This window comes from Gobio gobio (assembly GCF_949357685.1).
Source record: "Gobio gobio genome assembly, chromosome: 4".
NCBI classification, from domain to species: Eukaryota; Metazoa; Chordata; class Actinopteri; order Cypriniformes; family Gobionidae; genus Gobio; species Gobio gobio.
In genome coordinates, this window is record NC_137100.1 from 64836790 (window position 1) to 64854481 (window position 17692).

At 37.0% G+C, this 17692-nt stretch overlaps 1 protein-coding gene across 2 annotated transcripts in view; it reads left to right on the plus strand.

Moving 5' to 3' along the window:
• znf618 (zinc finger protein 618) overlaps window positions 1–17692 on the plus strand; it is an 81825-nt gene that overhangs the window by 12043 nt on the left and 52090 nt on the right. The gene's annotated exons all lie outside the window — the stretch shown is intronic.

Genomic DNA, 17692 nt, shown 5'->3' on the forward strand with positions numbered 1-17692 from the left:
AAGTAAAATATTTTTGTAAAGACCTCTTCATAGCAAAATTGATAATAAAAATAATAAAAAGCCCCAGGCTGAGGTAAAAATGCAGATTCCTGCATGACCAGTAGAGGGCGCAGCTCTGGATAACGGGAGAATAGGACGCAGGAGAAAAAAGTTTTACCAATAAAAACAAAAAATCTAGTAATTTTCATCATCAAAGGTCAGCAGCAAGACATTGGTAAATTAAATATAAAGGTAGATTAAATGCATCAAAATAGTTGGTTTGCATAGTACTCTGATTTTGCATTTGACTGATTTTATTCATTTTGAGGAGTACAGAATCTTTATTGTGCAAGTGAGATAAATAAATGCTCACATTTATTCTAGAACTACAATAACCCTCATGTTCACACACACACACCTGTACTTATTTTTCTTAACATGGGGGTAGGAGAGCTGTCAGCCAAATTAATGTGAAAAAGTAACTCAGATATTTTGTTGTAAATTTGAAAAGTAATGCGTTACTTTACTAGTTACTTGGAAACAGTAATATTATTACGTAACGCAAGTTACTTGTAATGCGTTACCCCCAACACTGATCCTGAATGATAATCTGACCAACTTTGGGGTCCAAGAGCGCCACCAACAATTCTTTTTGATATAACTTTTGGACACTTTCATTGGATTGAGCTTCTTATGCTGATAACAATCAATGTCTTACATTTAGCCCATTACAGCAGTCGCTGTTTTGAAATGCACTGTAATCTATTTTTTCACCAGTCCTATTTCACATTTTGTCTGATTCTTGCACAAATTGACTCTGATGATCTCTGGGCCAGGCCACACAGAAATGACTGAACAATGGTAATATTCATTTTCAAGCTAACCATGTTGACCCAAATTTCATTAAATGCTATATTTTGGCAAAACTTTGATCAAAATGAAACTTGGTATACTTCATTAGCACTTTGATCTGAGGGTACGTGTCAAATTCGGGAACAGCGCCACCTACAGGCCATGAGATCTGGCTTTTTTTGCTCATAACTTTTGAAATGTTTATCTGAAGATCTTGGTGTCTCCAGGTTAAATCTTGATCTTGGCGTCTACAGGTTCCTTGGGTCATGCAGAATCCCCCGATACCCATTTTGCTAGGACATTTTGAAATGTTACACATATGTGCTTACCAAAGTCCCTTTGAAGGAAAGTCTGTTCACTTGTCGGCATGCATGTCACATAAATGTTGTTTCTTATGCTCAAATAGCATCAAAAAGTATATTTCAGCACTGTAGACATGCATGGTTGTGTGTTAAGGTCATTTAGCCTGCCTCCTTTAGTTCGGTTGAATCGTACTAGAGTTCGTTTTCCCCTTTGGTGTGTGTGTGTATATATATATGTATGTATGTATGTTTTTTTTATATAATTTAATATTTTTTTACTTTGATAAATATATTTTAAAATGGCTTAAGAAGTGTAAAACTAGACCTTGATTAAATGACGAGAGTTCATATATTTTGGGGAACAATCCCTTGAAATTCTTCATAAAGTGAAGCAACTGTAAAGTAACGCAGATGCTGTGCTATGCAGTGTTTTCCTTTAAATCCCTTAGAAACTCCATTAATGTCCTGCTTTTTCCCAAAAGCAATGAATACAAAATGACTCCGTGATATTGTGGCTCTGTAGGATAATGCTAAGCCCAACTGCCTTTATGTAAATTTGGGCCTTATTTTTGATTCTGGTAATTATTAACTTTACATCACTCTGGGAACCTAGATTTCATAATGTGCTACATTGACTCCATACTGTTTGTTGCTCATAGCAAACTCTTCCTCTCTCACAGTTCAGAGAAATCCGAGAGGAAATTAGTACCAAATGATTTATATAAATAGGTCTGCATTTATTTGGAAATGAAATGGCAATAATGAGTTATATTTCTGTATACATTTATATAGTTACTTTTGCTGAAATTACGTCTTTTTTTATTTAATTTAAATCAATTTTCCAATATTCCAGTCATTTTTTTTACATGGTTTTTTTTTATCGTTAACTAAAACTAAAAGCATAAAAAAACTGAAATAAAACCAATTTTTTATACAATATATTAATATAATATAAACAAAACTAAAAAAAAAAGACACACAATTCAATATATTAACAAAAAAATGTTTTAATAACAAAAGAATATGTCTGTCATTAGTCATTAGTAATTGAATTAATCTTAATTTATGTTGTCTTATGTGACTTCCTTTCTTCTATGGAACATAAACCTTTGTTTGAGCTGTTTTTGCCCATACAGTGACAGTCTTTGGGGTCCAAAACCACTTTTGCATTGTATGGACAAAAAACAACATTGAGCCATTTTCCAGTAAATGCATACCGGTTTGGAGCGACATGAGGGTGAGAAAATGACAGGAATTTCAGTTATGAGTAAACTATCTCTTTAAGACACGGTGAGCATTTTGGCAGATTGATTTTAATATTTAACCTTTTAACTGCCACCCCCTGAACACCTGAACTTAAAATTGGTGGCAATTCATGCATTGGAAATACATTGGAATACAGACCTAAGGTTGGTCTCTTTTTAGAGAAGACACTCAGACTTTCTCAGACAATTCATGCCCAAATTGACTCAAATGATCACTGGGCCAAGCCACACAGAAATGACGGAAAAATGTATGCTAATATTCATTTTTGTTCAAAAGTTATGATGATGTGAAGCTAACCATGTCAACCCAAATTTACATTAAATTCTATATCTTGGCAAAACTTTGATCTATCCAAATGAAACTTGGTTTACTTCATCAGGACCTTGATCTGAGGGTACGTACCAAATTTGGGAACAGCGCCACCTACGGTCAGTGTTGGGGAAGCTACTCTGAAACTGAAGTTTGACAAGCTACTCAATTTAAAGTAGTTAAGATACAGTCATGCTACACTACAACTACTACTACTACTACTACTACTACTACTTACACTGCAAAAAATGCTTTTCTTACTTTGTATTTTTGTCTTGTTTTCAGTCCAAATATCTAAAAAATCTTACATTAATAAGCATTTACTAGACAAGCAAAAGTTTTTGTCTGTTTGTTTTGGGGGACAATAAGCAAAATAATATGCCAATGGGGTAAGCAAAATAATCCTGTTTTCTGTTTGAATTAAGATTATTTTGCTTACCCCATTGGCAGATTATTTTGCTTATTTTAAGCAAAAACTCCTTAATTTTGAGTTATTTTCCCCCAAAACAAGACAAAAACGTTTGCTTGTCTAGTAAATACTTCTTAATGTAAGATTTTTTTTGATATTTGGACTGAAAACAAGACAAAAATACTAAGTAAGAAAAACATTTTTTGCAGTGCACTATCATTGTTATATATTCAAATTGCTAGGAAATCAATGTCAAGTGTCTGACCAAGTTGTGTTTCAAATTTGAAGTTGATATCACAAAAATTGAGCCGCTAAAATGTTTTAAAGAACCGTTTTCATTGTAACGCCGTGTCCAATTTCCACATTTCAACAGTTACAGGATGAATTTTTAAGTGTTTTAATCTTTCTTGATAGAAGTTTCAGCACTTTCCAAGATATGATAATTGTATTGTATTGTGTATAATATGTATATTTTCTTGTTTTTTGGCATGTCCTGGTTTTGCTTTGAATGGAAGCTCCATGGGATTGTTCAGAACTGATGATCCATGTTATCCCAGCAGGATTTGTGTATTTTCCAAAGAGCATCTTATGTGCTTCAGTGGAAGCAAGAAAATCTGACCTTTCACACAAACATGGTCAGCGTCGCAAATGTGCTTGCATTTGGTTAGTCACTTAGACGTACTCTGGAATCTAAAGGAATTGTTCACCCTAAAAGGAAAATTCCCTCATTTACTCCAACTCGCACGGCATTCGCTTGTTCTGTGGAACAGCTGCTTTCCACCCTCCAGATTCAATGAAAATCAATAGGTTCCAGGACTTTCAAGCTCTAAAAAGATAATGATAGTGTGTTAATATTTCACTAAATATAATGTCTGTCGTTTTGCAGTGTGGTGAATTTATCCGCAGCATATAAGCTTACCTTGAAAATGAAAGGAAACATTGGCGATTGGATCAGCAGTCTTAAAATATTGGTGATCATGTTGGTATCGAATGTCCTGATTGGTGCAGCATTACATTTTACACGTCAGCTACTGTTGTAGAATCGGTGCTCTGCTGGGGAATATGTCCTTTTTTTCATTTTTGGTAGCACTTTATTTTACAGCCCTGTTTCCCAAGTATGGACTGATTATAGCACTTACAAAGGGTAATAACTAGGTACTACCCCTAAACCTAACCCATGGAGTTACCTTATATTACCCAGTACTTTCTTGGGTAAGTACTGTAAGTGCACATACTGTAAAACAAAGTGCAACCACATTTTTCATTTAGTAATTAGTCAGTGTACATGTTATTTCATGGTGGACTGTGAGCTGCCGGAGGCTTCTTGATGGCCTCCTTTAGTGTCGGTCTTTCTGCTCGGATACTTTGGAGCGCGGCCAGTTCTGGGCAGATTTATTATAATTGTTCTACATTTCCTCACCTTTTTATTATTAGTGGCGCTTGCTAAATCCCATGCACTCACTTCACAGAGGAACCCAAACACCCTAGAATTGCAGTCTAAAATTTAGCATGATTCCCCACATGCATGTAGTGTTCATCAGCTATTTTTAGTTCATTTAGTCTTATTTCTTATTTAGTCAAGCTTATGCTGTTTTTAGTCAAGCTTTAGTCGACTAAACGTCTGCATGAAGACGGTTTCAGTTGCTACCCAACTAAGTAGATTTGTTTTAGTCTTTTTGAGTGAAACTTGCCCAAACCAGAAGTGCCACCCATCTAAAACGCGGTAGCCTCGATTGGAAAAAGATGGAGGCGGAGCGTTGTAAGCATAGACGGTAATACAAATATGGATGTAGTGTCCGTGTCGTCAGTACCGTCGCAAGGGCTGTGCCAAGTGTGCGACTGCACAGGGCCTCGCGCAAAGTAAAGTGACAGCTGACTTAATGTAAAAGCCAATAGTTAAAGGGTTAGTTCACCCAAAAATGAAAATTCTGTCATTAATTACTTACCCTCATGTCGTTGGACACCCGTCAGACCTCCGTTCATCTTCAGAACACAAATGAAGATATTTTAGTTCAAATCTGATGCTCTGATACCCCTTTTCCACCAAGGCAGTGCTAGAGCTAATTCAGAGCCAGAGCTAGTCCCAGTTCATAGTTGGTTCGACTGTGGAGCTTTCTAAGAACCGTTTGCTTTTCCACGGGCTGAGAGCCACAACAGAGCCATGTCTTACGTCACTGTATACGTCTCATCTCTCTCAGCAAAGCTAGCGAGGCAGCGGCAATGTTGCCAAGTCCGTGGTTTTGCCGCGGGCTGTTTTTTCATGTCCACGGGATGAAGCGACCCCAATTATGTGATATTTAGCCCCATATTGCGAATTTTAGTAGGCAACCATGCCAAAAAACACATATTTTACCCCCAAATGTGATTTTTACTGGGGAATCCCCCCTGGAACGCGATTGGGCTTGTTTTGAGCTTGTTTTGAGTAGCAATTGGGCGGGTTTGTTGTGAAAACCTAGCAACCCTGCCGGGAAACACACACACACACACACACACACCAGGCTTGTTCGAGACGCATCAGCGCTTGCCAGACCGATCCACATATGATATAAAAACGCATGAGTGAATCAAAAGCATAAGGAGTCATGTGCTCTCGCTGGACTCGTTATCATACGGCGATCGGTCTCTGCACAGCACCGCTGCGAACAAGCCTTCCATCAACAATGCAAACGTTGCGTTACTATTGATTCACATGGCTTTACGATCCTACATCGGCATCAAAACACAACGCAAACACAGCGAATCCAACGCATTCATGCAGTTCGCCGTAATTTGTATAGACGGAGATTACAAACGAACAGTAGCTGTTAGCTCCATTAGCTGCTATTTCACAATGGCGGATCTCAAGTTTGTGTTCATCTTGTTGACCCCGCCCCCAGCGCCTGACGTAATCGGTTCTTACTTCTAGCCCTGTTCTAGCCCAGCAATGTTTTGGTGCTACTTAAGAACCACTTTTCCTGGCTCGGAGCTAGGGCTTTGGGTGTGGAAACACAAAGAACCGATTTGAAACTAGGCTCTGGCTCCGATCTAGCTCTGGCTCTGCTTTGGTGGAAAAGGGGTATGAAAGGCCTCCATTGGCACAATGGCACGGTTCACTCTCAAGACCCTTAAAAGGTACTAAAGACGTCGTTACAAAGTTCATCTCACTACAGTGGTTCTAAAATAACTTTATGGAGTGACTAGAATAGTTTTTGTGTGCAAAAAAACCCTAAATAACGACTTATTTAGTGATGACCGATTTCAAAACACGGCCTCATGAAGCTTCGAAGCGTTATGAATCAGTGAGTCGAATCATGATTCGGATCGCGTGTCAAACCGCCAAACTGCTGAAATTTGGCGATTCAAACCGCTGAATCGACTCACTGATTCATAACGCTTTGAAGCTTCATGAGGCCGTGTTTTGAAATCGTCATCACTATATAAGTCGTTATTTAGGGTTTTTTTGCACACAAAAACTATTCTCGTCACTCCATAAAGTTATTGTAGAACCACTGTAGTGAGATGGACTTTGTAACGACGTCTTTAGTACCTTTTAAGGGTCTTGAGAGTGTAAAGTGCCATTGTGCCAATGGAGGCCTTTCAGAGCCATCAGATTTACACTAAAATATCTTCATTTGTGTTCTGAAGATGAACGGAGGTCTTACGGGTGTCGAACGACATGAGGGTCAGTAATTAATGACATAATTTTCCTTTTTGGGTGAACTAACCCTTTAAAGTTTGTTTTTGTCCTACAAAATACTATAATAGTTAAAAGACATATAGCTAAAAATGTGTATTGTGACGCTGTATTATTCTGCTTATTAAAAATGTATTCTGCAGTAACCTACATTAACATAGCCTTCATGTCAGAAGGCTTATCACCCTGTAGCCCAAGACTGGTTTCCCACTGAAGCTAAGCAGGACTGAGCCTGGTCAGTACCTGGATGGGAGACCAACTGGGAAAACTAGGAAGAGGTGTTAGTGAGGCCAGCAGGGGGCGCTCACCCTGTGGTCTGTGTGGGTCCTAACACCCCAGTATAGTGATGGGGACACTATACCGTCCTTTGGATGAGATGTTAAACCAAGGTCCTGACTCTCTGTGGTCATTCAAAATCCCAGGATGTCCTTCAATAAAGAGTAGGGGCATCCTGGCCACATTTGCCCATTGGCCCTCTCCATCATGGCCTCTTAATCATCCCCATATATATATATATACGATTGGCTTCATCACTCAGTCTCCTCTCCACCATCAGCTGGTGTGTGTTGGGCGATCTGGAGCAATATGGCTGCCGTTGCATCATCCAGGTGGTGCTGCACATTGGTGGTGGTTGAGGAGATTCCTCCCCTTCTACGTAAAGCGATTTGAGTGCCTAGAAAAGCGCTATATAAATGTAACCAATTATTAATGATTCAGTGAGAGAGCAGTCCAAACGAATTCAAGTGGAGTCAGGCCGTTGTGCAAACGCGTTTGACCCATTCATAATTTAAGCGTCAAAATGTGCAGTTTAGTTACAGTTTAACTTCTTGAACCTAATGCTGTTAAACTGAATATACAATTTTTTTCTCTCTCTTAAATATCCACATAAACAACAAATTGTTCGTCACTATAGCAACAGTATTCCCCCGTTAATATACCCCTTTCGACGGGCCTGCGTGGTGTCACCCATAGGTTCCTGAGGAGAGTTTTTGAAGCCTCAAAGTCGACCGTTGCCATCTTGACAGTGCGTCACGACTAGGGTTGGGTACCGTTCACATTTTAACCGGTATCGGTACCGGTACCCAACAGTACCTTTTTTCGGTACTTTTGGGATGTTTACATCAATAACTGTAAAGAACCTGTAAGTCATTTATAAAAGTTTGATTACTGTAATATTTACTAGTAAACAGTAGGCGACTAGCTACTTAATTTAATTCATAAAAACAACCATATTGTAATTTTTTCTTTTTAATTTAATTTCTATGAAAAGATTTCCCACAAATTATGTTAAGTATTTTCTGGTAATCAAATGAAGACATAAGACATTAATAAAATGTATCTTTTCATTTAATTAAAAAAAAAGTCAAACAAAGGGCTGCACCACTGAGCTTTATATGGTTACAATTAAAACGTGAAGAAAAATGTATATTTAAAAAAAAAAACGTAAAAAAAATAGTTTTGATCATTTATTATCATTACATTAGTGTTAGTATTATTATTACATTGAGACGTATCTAAATTCTAATGTATATCAGTAATTTATTTGTCAAGTAAGCCAAACTTTTATTTTGACGGGTTGCCGTGATTCTGAGTTTCTGTGTGTTTATGATATGATGGTAGTTTTTCTCAATTGAAACGGTCATGAAGTGACTCAGTGGCTCTGGAGATGACATTCATGCGTTCATGTCCTCATATGAGAGGCAGAATGGAAATGGTGTGTGTGTGTGTGTGTGTGTGTGAGGTAAACCCATAGGCGGTAAACCGCGCGTCTACGCATTCATTCGCACAGAGACACGCATGAATCGTATTTAAATGGGATTTAATATTCACAGACACCAGTCTATATCACAATATGCGTTCTCAGGTACTGATATTTGGTACAGATTTGATTTAATGTGAATCGGTACTCGGTAGTACCGACATAATTCGGTCGGTGCCCTTAAAAGTACCAAGTTCGGTATCCAACCCTAGTCACGACTGAGATGACGTGATGACTAACAGACAGCAGATAAATGACTATCCACCTGTCACTCAGTGGCCACACCCTTAATTATGCAGGACTTTAAAGCTTTATATAATGTAAACAAATGAGTTGTAAAAAAATTCACCCCCCTCACAGTCGTCATGAAGGGCAAAATTAGCCGTATTGACCAAAACCACAGTTTGTACCAGCCTGTAAACATGTGTTATTCTGCTGTAAAGTTGGGCTTTTTAACATGAGCTCAATGAGATTCTGCTCCTTCTAGAGTCTGTCTCTAGTGGCCAGTTTAAGTCACTTCCGTATTGGCTTCAAGAGAAACTGGGGCAGGTTGATGCTTAGTTGTGAGCCCACTGAACCAGATCAAAACCAGGTTGGATTTGAATGGTTTTGTCAACTCTAAACCTACTGAGTTTGTTCAGATAGCTTCATTCAACAGGCCACTGGGCATTTTAGTCTATTTTTAGTCAATGAAAACTAATTTTTGTCAAGCTGCATGATGGTTAAATAGTTTTGTTGGCTGAAATGTCATTTGAGAAATGCATTTTTACGTTTCATCAGAATTTTTGCACTTTCACCTATAAGCACAACTCAATAAAATGTAAACTCAATCGCATGGTTTACACTCTACATTATGAAAACTGGTAAGACGAGAACTTTTCTCCAAATATAAAACAGTGAAATTCCTAATAGCAATTCCAATAATTCCAATGTTTTTTTTCCTGTTAAACAGACTTTGTATTGTCACAGAGGTTTGCTTAAAAGTGCATTTACTCAGCAACCACAATCGCAAACAGTCGAGGTTCATGTTTGGATTTATTACAGTTCATCACTGAGAAGGTTTGATCAACAATCAGTGAAATCGGCTTTTGACAGAACACATTCTGGGGAAATAAAAGTGTCTTTCAGCTCAGTGGAGATGTGTGTCTGTGTTTTCAGATCATCCACAAGTGTAGAGAGAGTGTGTGCAACACGGGGCAGAACATGTGTCCAGTTAAGAGAATATCTCTGATTGGTGGATTTAAACTCTTGACATCTTGATAGCTTGTAGTGGTTTGTAATTGTCTCCTGTTTTTTGGACAAAAATAGAGAAGTGCATTACAAAATTATGAATTCCATGGACAAAACTGATGACAAATATGCAGGTATACAGAGAATATGCTGGCTGGATAATATCACATGGACGGGTCTTTCAGGAGCCGGCTTGTTTCATGCCGTATGAGTCAGAAGTCATTACTTTCTCATCCACGCGGCCGCAAAGCGACACTGGCGAATGACTTTTTACAATATTACATGTTGATATAGTCACAGTTGTTCTTTAATGAAGTCTTAGTCTTGGGTAAAAAGCTTGTCGGCAAACATGTTTTGTCCACTACTTGCGTGTTATTGTCACATTTAGCTGATGGTTTCTTTAGAAGAAAAGGTTCTATGGTTCTTTTAGGCGCTTCATAGATTGAAACTTTGGTAACACTTTATTTTAAGATGATGTAGTTACACGTACTTACTAGTAATAACAGTAAATTATGCTTGCCTAAACCAAACCCTAACCATAACTCTATATTAAGTACATGTAGTTAATTACTATTACTCAGTACTTATTTGAGTAAGTACAATGTAACTACGTTACCTTAAATGGTTAGTTCACCCCAAAATGAAAACTAGCCCATGATTTACTCACCCTCAAGTCATTCTAGGTGTATGATTTTATTCGTCTGAAAGAAGGATGTCAGTTATATTAAAAATGTCCTGGCTCTTTCAAGCTTTATAAAGGCAGTCAATGGTTATGTCGTTTTTTTTATTTTTATATATATATATATATAAGCTTCGAAGCGTTATGAATCAGTGAGTCGATTCATGATTCGGATCGCGTGTCAAACCGCCAAACTGCTGAAATCGTGGGACTTTGGCGATCCAAACCGCTGAATCGACTCACTGATTCATAACGCTTTGAAGCTTCATGATGCCGTGTTTTGAAATCGTCATCACTTTATAAGTCGTTATTTAGGGTTTTTTGCGCACAAAAACTATTCTCGTCACTCCATAAAGTTATTGTAGAGCCACTGTAGTGAGATGGACTTTGTAATGACGTCTTTAGTGCCTTTTAAGGGTCTTGAGAGTGTAAAGTGCCATTGAGCCAATGGAGGCCTTTCAGAGCCATCAGATTTCAACTAAAATATCTTCATTTGTGTTCCGAAGATGAACGGAGGTCTGACGGGTGTCGAACGACATGAGGGTGAGTAATTAATGACAGAATTTTCATTTTTGGGTGAACTAACCCTTTAAAGCAATATCGTATCGCATATCGAATATCGCATTATTTAACAAGGATATCGCATTTTTCTTCAATATCGCACAGCCCTACTTCCAGTGGTCAGCGGTGCACGAGTCGACCATGTGTGATTGACTTATTTTCATGGGAGTATATTTTTGTCTCCTGAATCCTTGCCGAGTCCAGCGATACCAGACTTGCCAGGTTAAAAAGCGTTAGCTGATATTTTTGAAACCGCTAGTTTGATCGAGACGAAACCAGCGTCAGAAGTTCGGAAACCGAGGTCGATAGCGATACGCTAATGCCCAAATTTCAAAATATTGATAGTAAGGGGGAGTAAAATCCAATCAAAGTCAGGTGTCAGTCATTTTTTTTTATGTGGTTTTTTTTTTTCATATAAATGTTTATAACTCCAAAACGAAATGAGATTTTCACCAAAATTGACACGCACATGTATGGGCTCACTTTGAGGACACATACAAAAATGGTAGGATTTGCCTCTTGGTGGTGCTATAATAGAACAAAACATGAAATTCCCATAGACTACAATGCATTTTTCAGCATTTTTGTCTAAATTCATCTTAAATGTGTTTAATCTGACACTCCCAGCCATTTTGGCTTGTCTTGTCTTCTTCTTTGCGCTTGGCTGCTTTAATTTAATTTCGATTAAACATACTTCACTTTATATAGAGATGAAAATATAACATTTTTGGCATGAAGGGTTCTTTTAAAATTGAGTTTTCTAAGAATGCGGTTTCAATCGCTTGCTCTCTGGAAGGAATCGACCAGTATTCGCTTCCTGTGACTCATTTTGCTCTGTTAATTCCTGTAGTGTAAAGCGATTAGAGTTTGATGACGCAAACGAGTAGATCATGTAACCCTTACTTGTGGTGTACGTGATGGCAGAGTCTCGGTCTTCATGGGGTGCGGGTAAAATAATAACAGTGCAGGTTATAAGGTGAGAGAGAATTCATCAGATAACGCCCGACCTCTTCTCTGATCTCTGAGAACGTGTCGGACGATTAAAATAATGAAACATCCAACACAAAGAAAAGGAGTGGAATGTAATTATGAATACAGTAATTCAACACAACACACAGAATTGTAGGAGTGTAATGATTTTATATAAATGTGTGTGTGTGTGTGTCCCAGACCAGGTTCAGTCTCTTCATCTCCTGCTTGTTTTGCAATTTTGATTTCCATCAAAAATTTAATCACAAGTGTTTAAGGGCTCAGCACTGGCCTGTGTGCTGCCCTGAATTTCTAATTTTAGTCTTTTCTTTCAGGATTTATTTTTTGTATAATTCAAGTGCGCTTTTCAATATCTCCCCAGTTATTAAATTTTAATTCGGAGATCATTAGCATATAAATTGAAAAGGCTTTTTTTATATAGTTGCCCACTCTTTCAGAGGAAATTTAAGAGGCAATATTTCTTTTTTTTCACTACTCCCATTTAAATGTAAAATAGTAAAATAAAAAAAAACAAATAAACAAAAAAGGAAATTATTCTTCTTTTTTTTTTTCTTTTTTTTCACATTACTCATTTTTTGAAAGTGGCACAGGCATGGCAGCGTTTTTCATGATGGGAACGTGTCAGTGTGTTCTGGTTCAAGGAAACTAGGGCTGTCAGCCTAATCTCTTCCAGTCATCTCCTGAAATAGCCTGAGAGTAATAAATTCTCATTAGGTGACAGTGTTGAAATTCTGTTACCGCAGTTTGGAGTTGGTTTTCAAAATGAATCGGTGAAAGAGCGTACCTGTGCAAAATAATAATGCCTTCTGGCTCTTTCTGTGAAGGACATGACATTTAAGAGATGCTATCCACACTGTACGATATTTTTGAAGAAATTTACATTTGTTTGATTTGTATTTGTTTTAAATTTGAGCATTTTTGTCATGACGGTAGCGTTTCAGTCAAGGCATTTGTTTTTCTACCAATTAATATAATCCAAAACACGGCTACTGGCATGATTATAAAATACACGGGTGTTTTTATTAGTGGTGATATTTAATTAATTAATTAATTTAATTTCAATTATCAGCCAATACGTTTTCTGTTTGGCCAATAAGTGTTTCAAATGGGACTTTTATTTTGACAGTGAGGAGAACACAGGCGTTCCGGTATGCCTGCATTTAGGATCTATTTATTTGAATAAATATTATGTAAAATATAAATTTAATTGCAGTATTGTTATACTTGTAGTCTTTAAATTAAACTGTTTAGTATAATATATTGACTATATGTTGGCCATCAAAAAACTCCCTCCAAAAAGTACCCTACCCACTTGATCTACAAGTGCAATACTGACAAAAATGTAAAATAAATTCAAAGAAACAGTTTGTAATTTTTGCGTAACTTATTTTGATACCTTGATGTTTGTTTTTCTTCCTCATTTTTTACACTATTTACTGATAATTGTTTTGGTATATAATCACATCAATATTAAAAAGTAGTGTAAAAAAAAAAAGAACAAATAGCCAAATTTTCTGCCATATACAATTTCATAAAAATACTTTTTTCTTACTAACTTTGTTCTGGTTTCATCTCACTCCAGTGTAAATAAATGATTTTGGGCTATTTATTTTACTACACATTGTCAACATAAATAAACGGAAAGACTGTGTGGATAATTAAAACTTAATTATTCATTAGGCCGAAAGTTTTAAATATGGATATTTTTCTTACACAAACGCATCGATTCGCTTCAGAAGGTCTTTATTAACACCCCAGAGCCACGTGGAGCAGTTATATGACGGGCAGATGCACTTGACTTCAAAAACAGAGCAACTATAAATTCAATTCTAATTCTTGGATTAGCCTGGACTTTTGTAATAACTCCGATTTTATTTGTCTGAAAGAAGAACGTCATATACACCTAGGATGACTTGAGGGTGAGTAAATCATGGGCTAATTTTCATTTTTGGGTGAACTATCCCTTTAAAATGATTCGGTTCAAAGGAGTCATTAGGTGGCGAATCGGACATTAGCAGACGCGTTGTGTGCGCATCCCGTCTGTTAGAACATCGTGAAAGATTTGTCAACACACAGAAAACACTTCATAACCGGATAGGATTTGTTTCCCGTTTTTTGAAAGTATGGTTTGTGTCAGCTGATCAGAGAAGAGTCAACGTTTTTTGAGCGCAATTCACACCCGGCGGAAAAAAATGTCAATGCGCCACGTGCAACATGGATTCGAAACTTGAACATTATGTGTATGTGCAATGACGTACACTGTAAAAAATTATTGTGATCTTACGGTATTTTACTGTAAAAATGCTACGGTGAAAAACAATTAATTGGTTAACAGAAAGTTTCCGTACTATATACGGTGAATAACTGTAATAGATCTAACCTTACATTTCATTTCATTTTACTGTAAAATACCATTAAATTTACAGTTTTTGGAAGTGAAAAAGAACAAGTCATTGTGTAATTTACAGTGAAAACCCGTAAATTGACATTCCCAGAATTCCCAGCGTGACACTTCGCTTTTGATGTATTTTCATTGCAATAACTATGTTTCTTCTTCGTTTTTTTCTAATCAGTTATGTACATTATGGTTTTATGTTATATCTGATGTTGTTAAATTAATGTTTATTGCATGTTTTAAATTTAAGTTTTACCATGATGGTGTTTAGTGTTTGTGTGAATGTCACTGAGCTCTTCTATATATTAGTATTGTTCTCTTAAAAGCTGCTTGTGATGAGCTTTGATTCATCACGTGATTCTCATCTCCACTGTGATTGGTGGTTGTCCGTATATATCAAAGGTACATAACAGATATTAGTATTTCAATAGGTGGGTAATTTAACATTATTTCAGTTAATGAAATATGTTTTTTTACCGTAAATTGTTTACAGTGTAAACATAATCATTACAATATAAACCTTTAAATTATACGGTTTTGAACTGTAAAATAATTTTTTTTAACCGTAATTATTACATTATAAACCTTTTATATGGTGCTGTTCCTAAAAACCTAAAACGTTACTGCCGTATTTTTTACAGTAAAGTTCTGGCAACCACAGCTGCCGTTTTTTTACCGTAAATTTTACAGGGATTTTTTTTTACAGTGTAGAAATTTTGTAATGCACATCAAATCGATCACTTTGAGTGTTTATGTAAACACTATTAAATTAATTCGGATTAAAAAAATATACATTTGGATTCCTCTTGGCATGTGACGGCATAACATTTTCATGTTGTGATAATTGCTGAAGCTTTTATCACGTCTATGGCATTATCACGATGTGCTGCCAAAAAAATGGTCATACTTAAACCGGTTTAAAATGTTTTCTTATAACAAAAAGAAAAAAGCGATTTTATATTTTGTCATATTTCTCATTTGACTTTTTTTCTCTTTCCTCCTGAAAGGTAGATCTAGATGGAGCTGTAGATTGTGTCGATTGCAGACGCATGTATCAAGCTGATTTTATTTCTCTGCAGGGAGTTCTGGCTAATGCATATATAGTTGTAGTTCTTCTCCCAAACATAAATCTCTGCTATTCCAAACGGTTATGAATGTCTCCCGCACAGAAGGGAAGTATTGTATGCTTTAAAACCGTTCTTCTGCGTTACTGAATTCAGTGTTAAATTAGATTATGCTGTGGTATAGAGTTTCTGAATTTGTTTTGATTGCTTCTAGTTCTTCTCTAACGTTGTTCTTATTGTTCTTTAATAGTTTACAAGACATGAATTGCCCCAAATTCACAGTTGGGCACTTAAAGAGGACCTATTATGCTTTTTTCCCCTTCTTTTTTTTAATACATTTTCATCTTTTTTTTATGTGTAATGTTACTGTTTCAGCATTGATAGAGAAGAACTTTCCAGAGCTTTTTCAGTGTCAGTGTTTCTGAACTCTTTGAAACTCCTCCATTGTAGTCTTGAGTTTCTTCCGGGAACACAACGTCACAATATTCCTCATTTAAATAATTCATATGCAGAATAAAGGGACAATTTCATGCTCCCAACTTTATGGGAACAGTTTGGGGATGGCCCCTTCCTTTCCCAACATGACTGACCAGTGCACAAAGCGTCGCTCCATAAAGACATATAGAGCGAGATTCACTGGCCTGCACAGAGTCCTGACCTCAACCCGATAGAACACCTTTGGGATGAATTAGAGCGGAGACTGAGAGCCAGGCCTGTTCTCCGCTCTTCAAATACATAAAACGTTATGGACATAGTGTTTCTTGAGTAAAGAAAACGCTGTACTTACGCAAACATCAGTGCTTGTTTGCAATGCAAATGTAAGTAAAGCTCATTCTAAAATGGAGGCGGGTGGAGTTATGATGTTTGACTGACAGTTCGAGGAACCAATGGTTTAAGTCACAACCTCTTTTAAATGCTTTATATTGGTTACATTGTTTTTTTACGTATTTTTTGGAATTTGATCATTTTCCACGGCACAATTTTGTTTTAATGTTGGGAAACACGGCTATAGGCCCTTCAGAAGAACATGGTACCGTTTTCTGTGGATTTACTTTAGAAATGGTTGTTGATGGGTTTCACATGCTGTACATATGCTTCACATGTGATCTCTTGGATTTCACATGGGAATATACATTTTGCATGGGAATTTAAGGGTTTAACGTGTGATCACCTGCGGATATATACGTTTCGCATGTGATTACTTGGGTTTCACATGGGAATTTAAAGGGGCTATATGCAACTTTTTCCCCAAAATAAACGTAACAATAGCCTTTTTATTTTACCATTTATAACTCAAACATCTCCTGATGAGCATACTGACACCTTGTCCGCTCACAGTGGGTGCACCTATAAGCCTGTATCCTATTTTTCCTATTTTCTGGCGGGTCGTCTTTTCCCGCGCTGTCTGCGGATGTGACGTCACCACCGCTGCGAGAGCGAGCAGAAAATGAGAGCAGTTCTATTTTTTGGCCACAGGTGTCAGTCGCGAGTTTAAATTTCAGAAAAACGCATATAGCCCCTTTAAGGGTTTAACATGGGATGACATGGGAATTTTATACGTGTTTCACATGTGATCTTTGTTTCACATGTGATCTCATGGCTTTCACATGGGAATTTATGGGTTTCACAAGTGATCACATGGGAATTTTATACGTGTTTCACGTGGGAATATACATGTTTACATGGGTTTCACATGGGAATTTATGGGTTTCACATGTGATCACATGGGAATTTTATACGTGTTTACATGAGTTTCACATGGGAATTTATGTGTTTCACATGTTATCTTTGTTTCACATGTGATCTCATGGGTTTCACATGGGAATTTATGGGTTTCACATGTGATCTCATGGGTTTCACACGGGAATATACATGTTTACAAGGGTTTCACATGGGAATATACATGTTTACATGAGTTTCACATGGGAATTTGTGTTTCACATGTTATCTTTGTTTCACATGTGATCTCATGGGTTTCACATGGGAATTTATGTGTTTCACATGTGATCACATGGGAATTTTATACGCGTTTCACATGGGAATATACATGTTTACATGGGTTTCACATGTGTAAATATTCCAAAAGCACACATTTCCCATGTGCAAAAAACATGTTTTCACATGTGCTTTTAACATGCTAAATTTCACTTGTGCACGTGTTTTTTTTCACGTGAAGTTCATGTGTTTTTTCTGTAAGGGACCTGACAGTCACAGTAGTTGGGAA